Raw genomic sequence first — 12,811 nt, forward strand, 5'->3', positions numbered from 1 at the left:
GTGATAAAAAGTATCCCCCTCCCCACATGCCACTGCTACCACAAGTTGGGTGCAGTATAGCAGAATGTTTAAGTTAGACATGGGATAGCCAGGTTTCAGTCCCAGTTGTGGTGTTTAAGAGCTGTGTGACCTTGGGTGAGTTACTCCACCTCTCTGTACCTTGGTTTTCCCATTTGTAAATTGTGGACTATAACATCATGGCATGTTGGTAGTTTTATACGAGTTAATGTCTGCATTCTTTTGGAGCAGTTAACAAGCATTTAACAAATGTTGGCCATTAGTGACAGGGAAATTGTGAAAGACTTGGGTTGAGCAAGCAAAAAAGATGACTGGGTATCCTATCTAGTACACTCCAGTTTATCTCTACCTTTTGTGGTTTTTGAGCTATTTTGTAACTCTGTAAATTGCAGAAAATAGATAATAATGCAAATGAGTCTTGTCCATAGAAATGCAAATGAATTGTGTCTCATAGACTGCAAGTGGCTATCATACTGTGCCTATCAACGAGTTTTGCATCCATTAAGCAAATTCATTTCCGGAATCCTGCTTACCAATGTGTGTCTGTTCTTTGCCTTCTCCTTTGAACCAGTTGTAGCGTATTTTTGGTTCACTCATTAATAAATGAGTTAAATAAAATCTATGATGTGCTTATATGTGTATTCTGCCTGTTTTAGAAACATTATTCTTTAACAGTATGTGCTCTTTTTCTTCCATTTCTTAAAGAAAGCAACCACAGCTCAACTCCTCTCATCCAAATTTCCAAAACAAAAGAAACTTTTTTAAGGGCTGTGGTGACTTTGTAATAGGTCGACTAGTTAGGCTGAACCCCATTTTCCAGTATCCTCTTTCCTCCATACTTTGGGTAAGGTGGGCTACCAAAGAGATACTTGTGGGAGATGTGGTGGGCAGGAGTGAAGCAGCTTATCCACATTGCTGCTTATCTCCTGGCTCTCCTCCTTGGTGTGATGCAGTACGTGGGCCTGCAACCACTTCCCTCCCCAGCTCCTCCTTTATTTTTAACTTCTTCTGGGCAGGTGTGTGTGTTCACCTCCATGGTGAGGTTACCAAGGTGAGAGGCAACAGGACCTGACATAGAGGTGCTTGTGGCTTCCAGCCTGTTCTTGATTTCAACCCCCACCCTCCCCAGTTTTTTTTTTTTTTTTAAATGTAATAAGAAAAGAAGGAAAGAACTCAAAAGGTGTAAGTGTTTTACAGGTAGGAGGAGAATAAGAAATGGATTGAAAAGAATAGTCAGAAAGATAGAAAATCAGGAGGCTGTTTCTGCCCTCCCAAGTCTGCAATTGTGTTCTCATTTCAAAGGACTTACTAGACTTTTCTAATTGGATATTGCTCTAGTATCTCAAATTCAACATACTTTCACTTAAAGAAAAAAAAGCTTTGACATATGACTTCCCTGTTTGTGTCAGTGTGATGAAAAGCATGCTTTCTTCCCAGATAAATCTGAAGCCCTACTCCTTGCCAACAGTGCTTATGCTTTGAATCACGCAGTCCTTGCAGGTTCAATGTCTCCTTCGTGATTATTCCTCCTTTAAGAATAAGCTTGCCTCTGTATTCTCTCTGCCACCCCCCAAAAGCCTTCAATGTCCTCAGGGTCCAAAGTATGAGTTAGGGACTCTCTTCATTGTTCACATTATACCCTGCACACAGTTTTACCACTGCATTTAAAATAGTTTATATGTAGTTATGGTTATGTTACTTCATAAGTATTTGTTTAGATGAACGAACCCTTACTTATCTTTACATCCCCATTAAGACACAAATTAAACATTTGTTGAACATTGATCCCCTCCCCCCAATCTAACTATATGGAATATCCATATTCATATCTACCTTCTACATCCAGATCTTTTTTTTTTAAGATTTTATTTATTTATTTGACAGAGAGAGACACAGTGAGAGAGGGAACACAAGCAGGGGGAGTGGGAGAGGGAGAAGCAGGCTTCCCACCGAGCAGGGAGCCCGATGTGGAGCTCGATTCCAGGACCCTGGGATCATGACCTGAGCCGAAGGCAGATGCTTAACGACTGAGCCACGCAGGCGCCCCCAGGTCTTTTTTTTTTTTTTTTTAACATCCAGATCTACATCAGTTTCCATAGATCTTCTAGTGGTTCTGCTTCTCTCATCAAGCCCTAACTGAAACAAGCACCCCATTCAAGGACACAGAGCTGGCCACTGGCAGAACCCAGGTCTGCGTGGCCTGAAAGCCCCTGTGCTTTCCTGATTTTGTTGGTTTCTCCTTTCCTCTCTGCTCTCCCATTGTGTCAGCTCTGCATGGGGCGGGCTGACTTAGTTTTCCCTCTGTTGGCTTCTCTGTTCTCTACCCCCAATCTGTTCTCTTTCTTCTCCAGGTTCCCTTTCCTCTTCCCTCACCGTTTTTCCTCACTGTAAAAAGAAGAGATGCTTGCCCATTATGATTATGTTGATTGAATGTCTTAAAAAAAAAATCTATTGGTGATTTAAAAGTCAAGGGACGTAAGAAGAAAAAACCAATAAATAAGTCAACTTGCTTTTAAGTGGGGGTGTGGCTCAGGATTGTGTTTTTTCCTTCTAAGGTCCCTGGTAAGGCAAAGTTCTGCACCCCAGTGGATCTAAATCCAAACTGCACAGCTCCTGGTTGTAGGTGAGTTTGATTCTTGACCTGATGCAGTCTTGATTTCCAGAGACTAACATGATTATACTCCTACTAGGAATCAGTTCTCCCTTCTCTGACTCCCTGGCTCTCAATCTGTTTTTTTTTAAACTTTTATCAAATCTCTTCCTTACAGTAGTTATTTTTGTAACCCAGATGTCTTCTGTCAGGGCCATATACCACCCTATGTCCCATTCCTGAGAGTTTAATCCCCTAGGTGCTTATGAAATACCAATTATTTACTGAAGAAGTTGTAGGGAGACTTATATTATGCACTGCACATCACAAACTTATATTCCCTACTATTCTTCCCCCTAAGGTTACTTGCCCCTGGTAACCACAACATTTTCCCTCGTCCTTCCCTACACAAACTCCCAGGCCCTACTCTGATTTATGGAATCAGAATCCCAAGAGTGTAGGGTCTGTTAAAATAGGAATTTTAACAAGTGTCCCAGATGATTTTTATGCACAGGAAAGTTTGAGAGCCATAGCAGTATAAGACATAGTCCTGGCTTAGTCCAGGATCCTGGATCCTTTTGCTACAGATAAAAACTCAAGCCTTAAATTACAAACTGCCTTAGTTTGAATCATAGCCCAGGCACTTTTTAGCTTTATGACTTGGGCAAATTCTTTCACTACTTTGAGCCTCAGTTTACTCATCAGTAGGATGGGGCTAATGATAATATCTTTCTCATTGAGTGATAAATCAAAATTCATTCATTCACTCCTTTATTCACTCATACATTCATTTGTTCACTTGACAAGTATTTATTAAGCATTTACTATGTGTTTATAGAAGTGGAACACACACACACACACACAGTCACTCTGCTTGCCCTCTTTGAGTTTATATTCTAGTGTAGAAGTTGGCATACTTTTCCAGTAAAGGGTACTATGTTAAATATTTTAGGTTTTGTGGGACACAGATGATTTCTATCACATACTTTTCCTTTTTTTTTTTCTGAAACTCTTTAAAAATGTAAAAATCATTCTTAGTTCATGGACCATAAGAAGACAAGCAACAAGCTAGATTTGGCTGACCTCTCTTGTAGTAGATTCAGTAAAATAATAGCTATAAAGTATTTTAGCAGACATGTTGATGAGGTAAGTTGCTTAGCACAGCTCCTGGACTGGAGTCCGGGCTCAGTAAATAGATGTATTATTAATGCCTGAAGCCTCTCCCTTGTGCTTTGTTCTTCTGCCCTGGTCAGTGTCCTTTGGCATCAGGTCTCAGACCTAGACCCGTTGGCTACTCAACCTTGTGGAAGTGACTAAGGTGCCAACAGATCTCTGTCTCCCTACAAGGTCAGTGGAGTGGCTGTAGGAATCCGTCTTGCTGGTTGGACATGGCCGTGCCTGGCAGGCTGGCCCCTGTCTCCTGCCTGGTCTCGCCAGGACACACTTCTGCCTGTTCCTCTGCCTCTCAGGGAAAATAGCCGGAACCAGCTGGGATGACTCATGATGTAGTGGCCACGCGGCTTGGCTCCCTGCAGGCCCACAGCTTCTTGGTGCCAGTTGAGGGGGTGGTGGAAGTGGACAGGCCACTGCTCAAGATGTCCTCCACTTACCAGGATGGGGCAACCCGAGGACATCTCTCTGCTGCTGGTTCTGGACGTGGAGCGAAATGGTCCAGGGTTGCGTCAAATTCCCTCACTGGGCAGTCAGCCATCAGCTTTTACATCCTGGGGAAAAGCACGGTCTGAGTCTGCCTTTGGCATTTTCCGGAGCTGCTGAACTCCTGCTCTCACTGGATTGGCGTGTCCTGCCCTTGATACCCACCCTGCTGTCTTTTATTACATGGCAAAAGCTGGTCCCAAGAGGACAAACTCTCCAAGTGTGGCTTGGATGACTGCCTCCTAATCTGTCTCCTTGTCCCTGCCCTGAACCTCCCTGCCACAAACCCCCTGGCCCTGAATCCATCTTCCACACTAGAGCCAGCATGTTCTTCCAGAGATGCAACTTTGATCTTGACTTTCTTGCTTTAAAAACTCTTTGATGTCTCCTCATAAATTTCAGGATAAAGTTCAGTCCTTAGCTATAATGAGGGGCTGTCCATGATCCTGCTGTTCTTCTCTTTAGCCTCATTTCCTTCACTCTGCACCCAAATCATGCTGCATTATGTACACTGGTTCCCAGAAATTCCAGGCCTTCACAGCCCCATGGCTTCATGCATGCTGCTCTCTATTTGCTTGGAATTCCCTCTCCCTCCTTTTCAACTGGGAAAAACATGTTCTTTTCAGTGCCACTCAGTTGTCACTTCTTCATGGAGCCTTCCCTGATCTCCCTAATTGAGTCCTTTTTTTCCCTCCTCTGAGTTCTCACTTGCACTAATTTTAATCCTGTCCTCTGAGTGTAGGCAGGGTACTGAAGAGTTTGAGTTTGAGTTCCAGCTCAATCTATTGCTAGCTGTGTGACCTCAGGTAGGTTACTTAACCTCTCTGAGCTTCAGTCTCATTTGTAAAGTGGGGCTGATAATAGTACCTGTCTCATAAGATGCTTCTGTTGTGAAGATTGGGTGAGAAAATGCATATAAATATCACACTGTGAATGGCCCATAGTAGATGCTCATTTAAATTCATCAAAATTGGGGCACCTGGGTGGCTCAGTCTTAAGCGTATGCCTTCGGCTCAGGTCACGATCCCAGGGTCCTGGGATCGAGCCCCACATTGGCGGGAGACCTGCTTCTCCCTCTCTCACTCCCCCTGCTTGTGTTCCCTCTCTTGCTATGTCTCTGTCAAATAAATAAATAAAATCTTTAAAAAAAAAAAATTCATCAAAGTCATCATTGGGTGATAGTGTGAGCTCTTTGATGGCAGGGGCCATGGTTTATTCACCACTGGATAAACCTAACACAGTGCCTGCCTTATATCAAGTGTTAAATTAGCTTTTGTCTGAACGCTGTTGAATGAAGGTCATGAAGAAAACCAGTCTATCCTAAGTATCAAAATTTATCTATATGAGGATGTTCATTGTAGCACTCATTTGGAGAGTAAGATACTGAAAACCACTGAAAGCCCAGCAATAAATTATGGTACCTCCTTAATATGGAACACTTTGCAGTGATTAAAAACAATGAGATTACCCAACATGTACTGACATAGAAAAATACCCAGAACATATTATGTGACAAATGCAATTTTATGTCAGCAGGTCTGATATCATTTGCACTTCTGTGTGTACATGTAAAGGATATCTATGCGTAGAAAATAATTTGAAGGCCATTTGAGAAACTTAATAGCAGTTATCCCTTGGGAAAGAGGGAAAAGAAGGACTTTACTATTTATTTGTATTTATATATTTTAAAAAGATTTTACTGATTTATTTGAAAGAGAGAGAGCAGGAAAGTGGGGAGGGGCAGAGAGAGAAGGAGAAGCAGGCTCCCTGCTGATCAGGGAGCCTGACACTAGGCTCGATCCCAGGACCCGGATCATGACCTGAGCCGAAGGCAGACACTTAACTGACTGAACCACCCAGGCACCCTTATATTTTTTATTGAGATAAAATTGACATATGACATCGTGTTAGTTTAAGGTATGCGATATGCTGTTTTGATATATATTGCAGTATTATTACCGCCGTAGTATTAGCTAACCCCTATTATACCACATAATTATCATTTCTTTTTTGTAGTGAGTGCAATTAAGATCTAGTCTCTTAGCAACTTTGAAGTTTTTAATATAGTATTGACTATAATCACTATCCTGCGCATTAGATCTTCAGAATTTACTTATCTACAAGTTGCAAGTTTGTACCCTTAAACAAATCTCCCCTGGCTATGTGCCAATAAAGCTTTGTTTACAAAAACAGGCGGGCAGCTAAATTTGGCTATAGTTTGCCAGCCCCTTCCTCTTACTGGTAGCAACTATTATAGTATATCCTAGTGTCTATGGAGACATTGAGATGTGTAATGAGAGCTTTTCTTTGCTCCAGTTTCTTAATATTTAAGATGTGGGAAAGACATGTTCCTCCTGAGCTCCAGAGGGTGTAGGAAGAGGTCACTGAGAGGATGTGACTGCCGGTTGACCCATGAGCTGGCCCTGGGCAACTGGAGGCTCTTTACGCCCTCCCCTCTTCTTGGAATGGACACTCTGCCCACTGTTCCCACAGCCTTAGCCATTTCAAGGGCAAGGCCTGGAGAGAGTGAGGTGTTGAGACCATGTAGATGGCAGACATGACTGAACCCTGATGAAGCCTCTGTATAAACTCTGAAGATTATGGTGTGCAGGTGTGGAGATCTACTTGTCTTGTGGCCACCCAGGACAAGCCTCATAAGTAAGTTCCCCTACTTATTAACCCTGCCCCCTACCCATCTGGACTGGCCTGCCTCTGTCTTCCGTCTCTCCTTGCTGTCCAGGTATGGGGACTGGTTTGTGAATCACTGTTTGGTGAGCCAGCCAGGAGAAGGAAGAAACAGGTCTTGGGAAGGATGCATCTGGGAGGGATATCCTGAGTTGGCTATCACCTCTGTGTGGAGAGGGGTGGCCCTTGAGTAACATGCTTGTGCACCAGTGTGAGTACAGGGATAACCCGAAAATGCTTTTTGTTTGAGGAACAGCAGAGAGTGTGCTGTGGCAGAGAAGTGAAGAGCTTGGCTGTGTGGTGGGCTGGCTTCTACTGTGGCCACATTGGGTGGATGTGGCCACTGATGCCCAACTGGAGGTTGAAGCTTAAGTTAGAAAGCAGATGAGCTGACGTTAGGGAAGGATGTGCATTATCTGCTAATTTGGCTGGTTTTGGGGCTGGCAGATGAGGTGGGAGAAGCAGGATCATAAATGGAGACCTTAGCATTTTGCAAAGTTGGGAGGGTGCAGGCTGCCATGGATTAAGGTCTGAATGCTGTGACAAAGCCTGATTGAGATTCTAAGATGTAGAATCCCTGGGAAAGCGTTAGAGGAGGTCATTGAGTGGATGTGACTGCAGGTTGACCTGAGAGCTGGCACTGGGCGATTAGAGGCTCGTTACTCCCTTCCCTGTCCTTGGAATATATGTTCTACCCACTAGGAGCTGTTCCAAGGCCGCAGCCTTCAGAGAGTAAGGTGTTTTTCAGACCATCTGGTTGGTAGATGTGATTGAACCCCCGTTAAGGCCTGTATAAACTTTTAAGATTCTGGCAGGTGTGTGCAGAGATCTACTCACCTTGCAGTGCCAAAGACGAGCCTCGTAAATTCCCTTGCTTATTAACCCTGCCAGCCACCCATCTGAAGTGGCCTGCCTCTTTCTTTGGTCTCTCCTGGCCTACCCCATCTGGGAACCAGTTTGTAAACTAACAGAGGGTGAAGGAGAAATCCTTTCTGGGCCTCAAGTGGTCACAGGAAATCCTTGGTGTTTCTTGGCTTATAAGTACATCTCTGCCCCTGTAGTCACATGACATTCTCCCTGTGGGTCTCTTAGAAGGACACCAGTGATTGGATTTAGGGTCCACTCTAATCCAGTATAACTTCATTTTAACTTAAATCCTGATTATATCTGCAAAGATCCTATTTCCAAACAAGTTCACATTCCTAGGTACTGGGGTTTAGGACTTGAACATATCTTCTTGGGAGACAAAATTCAACACACTACAGGAGGAAAGGAAGATCAATGTTGTTTGATTTTCCATCAGAAATTAGGGCCACAGGGAACCATGAGCAGTGATTAATTCCTGATTAGTGGAGAGGCATCACTCAAGAAAAAGATAACTCTTAGGTTCCTGCTTAACAAACTGCAAAGATGGTGGTGACATTTATAAATTTCTTCCTTTCAAAGTGAGCTTTAAAAATAGCTAGATTTGGGAAAAAAATAGGTAAATTTGGGGTACTTGAGGGGCTCAATTGGATGAATGTCCAACTCTTTTTTTTTTTTTTTTAAAGATTTTATTTATTTATTTGAGAGAGAGAATGAGATAGAGAGAGCATGAGAGGGGGGAGGGTCAGAGGGAGAAGCACAAGGAGTATATGCTGTTCATGTGATGAATGAATGAGTGACAAAGTGAATAAAAGAAACCGGGAACAGCTGGTTTTAGCAAATGATGCTCTCATTCAAATAGAGAAGGTACAGTAGACGGAGCAAGCTGGGGTGGCAGGTGGAGATCGATGTGGGACTCGATCCAGGGACTCCAGGATCATGACCTGAGCCGAAGGCAGTCGCTTAACTAACTGAGCCACCCAGGTGCCCTGAATGTCCAACTCTTGGTTTTGGCTCAGGTCATGATCTCATGGGTCGTGGGATCAAGCCCGCATTGGGCTCTGTGCTCAGCATGGAGTCTGCTTGAAGAGTCTGTCCTTCTGCCCCTCCCCCCACACTTGTGCACTCTCTCTCCTTCTCTCTTTCTCTCTCAAATAAATAAATAAATCTTTAAAAAAAATAGGTAGATTGGACCTTCCCCCGAATAATTTTCCCTGGCACCCACTTGTCTGTGTCCATGCTCACCAGTCTGGCCCAAGCCCACATCAACTCTTGCCTGGACCACTGTAATCCTTTCCTCACTGCATGCCTGGGACCACTTTGCTCTCTTATAAGCCATTTTGCATCAGGCAGTCAGAGAGATCTTTATAAAATGTAAACTTGACCATTTATTCTCCTAACCAAACACTTCAGTGGCTTTTCCCTTTGTACTTAGTATGAAATCCGAACTCTTCACCAAGGCCTACATGGCCCCCTCTCTAGGACATTCTGTGCTTCTCCCAGCTTGATCACTTGCTCCAGCAACACATGTCTTCTTGGAGTTCCTGGTACATGCCAAACATTTTCCCACCTGAGGCCCTTTGCACACACAGCTCCCTCTGCCTAGAATGCTCACCAGCTTAACTGATAGCTGGCTAACTGCTGATCATTGTTCAAATCAGGGAGGATTTTCCGGATTCTTAGTTTGAACTGGTACTATTTTCTCTCTAGTGCCTTATTGATTTCCTTCATTGTTTCTGGCAATTCAGAATTCTTTAGTTATGTTTGATAGTTTCATATCTATGTCCCCATTAGACTGAGAGTGATAGGAGGTCAGGAACCCCATCTTTCTGGTTTGCTGTGGATCCTCAGTGCCCATGCCTAGTACAGTGCCGCACAAGGAGTATATGCTGTTCATGTGATGAATGAATGAGTGACAAAGTGAATAAAAGAAACCGGGAACAGCTGGTTTTAGCAAATGATGCTCTCATTCAAATAGAGAAGGTACAGTAGACGGAGCAAGCTGGGGTGGCAGGTGGAGTAGCCACTCCCCACAATTCCAGGGTCTTTGTTTTCAAATATTTTCTTTTCTTTTCTTTTCTTTATTTATTTGAGAGAGAGAGAATGAGAGAGAGAGAGCACATGAGAGGGGGGAGGGTCAGAGGGAGAAGCAGACTCCCTGCCGAGCAGGGAGCCCGATGCGGGACTCGATCCAGGGACTCCAGGATCATGACCTGAGCCGAAGGCAGTCGCTTAACCAACTGAGCCACTCAGGCGCCCCTCAAATATTTTCTTTACCTTTGGGCCACTGCTATAGGTTTTGATTCCTGTTCAAAGTGATAAAAATATTACTTAAATTATGCTCTAACTCAGAGCTCAGCGCCAGGCCCCCATCACCATTTGCCTATATGAGAAGTAGCCTCATAGTCCTCCAGACCCTCCTGCACAAAGCTGCCATGAGTGGTCCTTCTAAAATGCAAATCTCACTATGTCTCACTCCCACTCCAAATCCTTTATGACCACTTATTGCCTGTAGGCTAAATCTAAGCTTCAGATCTCCACGGTCTGTCTTGATGGTTGTTTTCCTACTCTTTGCTCTTGCTTTCTCCTTTCTTAAATGTTTTGCTTCAGTAATCTCTACTAGTTTAGGATTTCCACCACACCATTTCGCTGACTTTCGTCCTCTACCCATAAAGCCATCCCATATCTTATCCAACAGGAAAAACTTCTCTTCATCCTTCAAACCCCATCTTGGATGTCCTCTCCTCTAGGAGTCTTATATGAATGAGGGTTCCTTTCCGTCCAGATAGTTTTTTGCTCCTTTCTCTTTGCTGGTCTCTAGCTGTACATGTGCTTATTACCTTTCCATGTTGAACTTTATTTCATTTCATGACAGTGTAGTTTGGAAGTTGAGGAAACCGGTTTGGAAGTTGAGGAAACCGGTTCTCATGGAGTGTGTGGTACCTGCTTAAGTTACACAGTTAGTGATGTCAGAGCTTGATTTTGTGCCTGTTTCCTGCTTTTCAAAACCCTGTGCTCTCAACATCGTGCTATGTATTCTGCCTCCCAGGACATCAGGAAAATGTCTGGACCCCTCTTTCTCTGCTCCCAGTCCCTGGGAGCCTTTGAGAAGGGGATTAATTGCAAATTCCAGACTGCCCCTAGCCTTGCACAGGAAGCAGCATTTCTGGGATGGGGGCAGCACTTGGGAGGGGCACCCAGGGATCTGCCATGTCTGGCTGTGGTCTCACGTCCCAGAGCCCCCGAATTTGCATGCTGCCTGTGCCACCACTGCCTGCACGACAGCCTTGCTGTCACGTAGAGCTGGACCGCAGGTGTTCTGCACCAGACCCTCTTTCAGGGATAAAATGCAATTAGGGCCGCACAGTTGGCAGACTTCATCTCCATTCCTGCCTTGGGAGAGGAATCAAAGGGCAGTGTGTGGGCTGCGTGTGCCTGTGCGTGTGACTGTGTATGAGTGTGCGCGTATGCACGTGTGTCTTGGTTTAACCCCTTCAGGATTCACAGGGCATTGTTGGGAAGGGGGAATCTCAAGCTTTTCATTTCTGCCGGCAACCCTCACCTTCTTCAGTAATAATAGTTAGATTTCTTGAGGAGTTACCCTGTACTAGGTACTGTGTTGAGCGCTTTATGTGCATAGTGTCATTTAAAACTCCTAACCACTCTGTGAGGTTAGTGTTACTGTCAATCCCATGTTACCAGTGAGAAAACAGACTCAGGCTAAGTCCACCCAGGTGGTGAGTGACTGAGACAGGATTTAAATCCAGGTCAGTCAGACTCCACTTATCTACCACATTGTATCACCTTTTCAAGAGGGTTGATATTGCTCCTCTATTTTTAAGCAGACTGAAAACCTTTCTCTTTCATTTGACATCCATTAATAGATTCTTTTATGCAAACATTGTTTCCTTCATTTCATATTTGTAGGTGCCACTGCTTTGTTACTCTTTCATAGTTATCATTGTAGTACTGAGGGTAGGCAAAGTGATGCTGCCATAACAAACATCACCTAAATACAGTTACTTGACACACATTCATTTCTCATTTAAAAATCACTGTGGGTTTGGGTGGCTGACCTCCATGTATTGGCTTAGCCCAGATTCTTTCAATAATTTCTTGGCAGGAAACGAAAACACAATCACTTGGTGACTCTCAAATGACAAAAAGTAATTTAGGTCATTTTTTCTCAAATACTGTTAGTCAAAGAAATTATATATCTATGCCTCGCCTTAAGACAGTATATGCTTAGAAAGGTGGGAGAGTCCCATGTCTTGGTGAATCCCAGTAATACCTTAATGATTATCTCTTCCATATCTCTGTCTGATTGACTCTTCTCAAACACCTGTCAAGTCTACCCAGCCTTTTGGGGGTCATATTATTATTATTATTTTTTATTTTAATTCCAGTATAGTTAATATACAGTGCTATATTAGTTTTAGGTATACAATATACTGATTCAACAATTCTATACATTAGTCAGGGCTCATCATGATAGGTGTACTCTTAATCTTGGGGGGTCATATTATTAATTATAGTCCTATGAGGGACAGATCCCAGACTTTGGGGATACATAGAGCTGCATGAGGGTCTTGATTCCATCATTCTCTATATTAGGTGAGTGATTTTGAGCAAGATACTTGGTCTCTCAGAGTTTCAGTTATCTCACCTGTAAAATGAGGTCGGTAAGAGGTCTTGCCTTGAGGATTACATGAGATAATCCATGTAAAGCTCCTAGCGCTGTGTCTGGTGTTCAGCAAGTGATAGTAGCAATGGTTAACATCATTAATGTCCACTGAGTGCTTAGACTAGGTGCTCAATAAATGCTATCTATTGGAATGGTTTTGACTGTTGCCACTTTTAAATGTTATTATAGTTATTTATGAATGTTTCATATTTCCCTTCTATTCATTCATTCATTTATTCAAAAGGTATTCATGTGAGTCTTGTCATGTGCTATGTACTATTTTATCAGTTGGAGAAATATTGGGGAAGACATTA

Source organism: Mirounga leonina, unplaced genomic scaffold (assembly GCF_011800145.1).
Source record: "Mirounga leonina isolate KUSES-001 unplaced genomic scaffold, KU_Mleo_1.0 Mir_175, whole genome shotgun sequence".
Lineage (NCBI taxonomy): Eukaryota > Metazoa > Chordata > Mammalia > Carnivora > Phocidae > Mirounga > Mirounga leonina.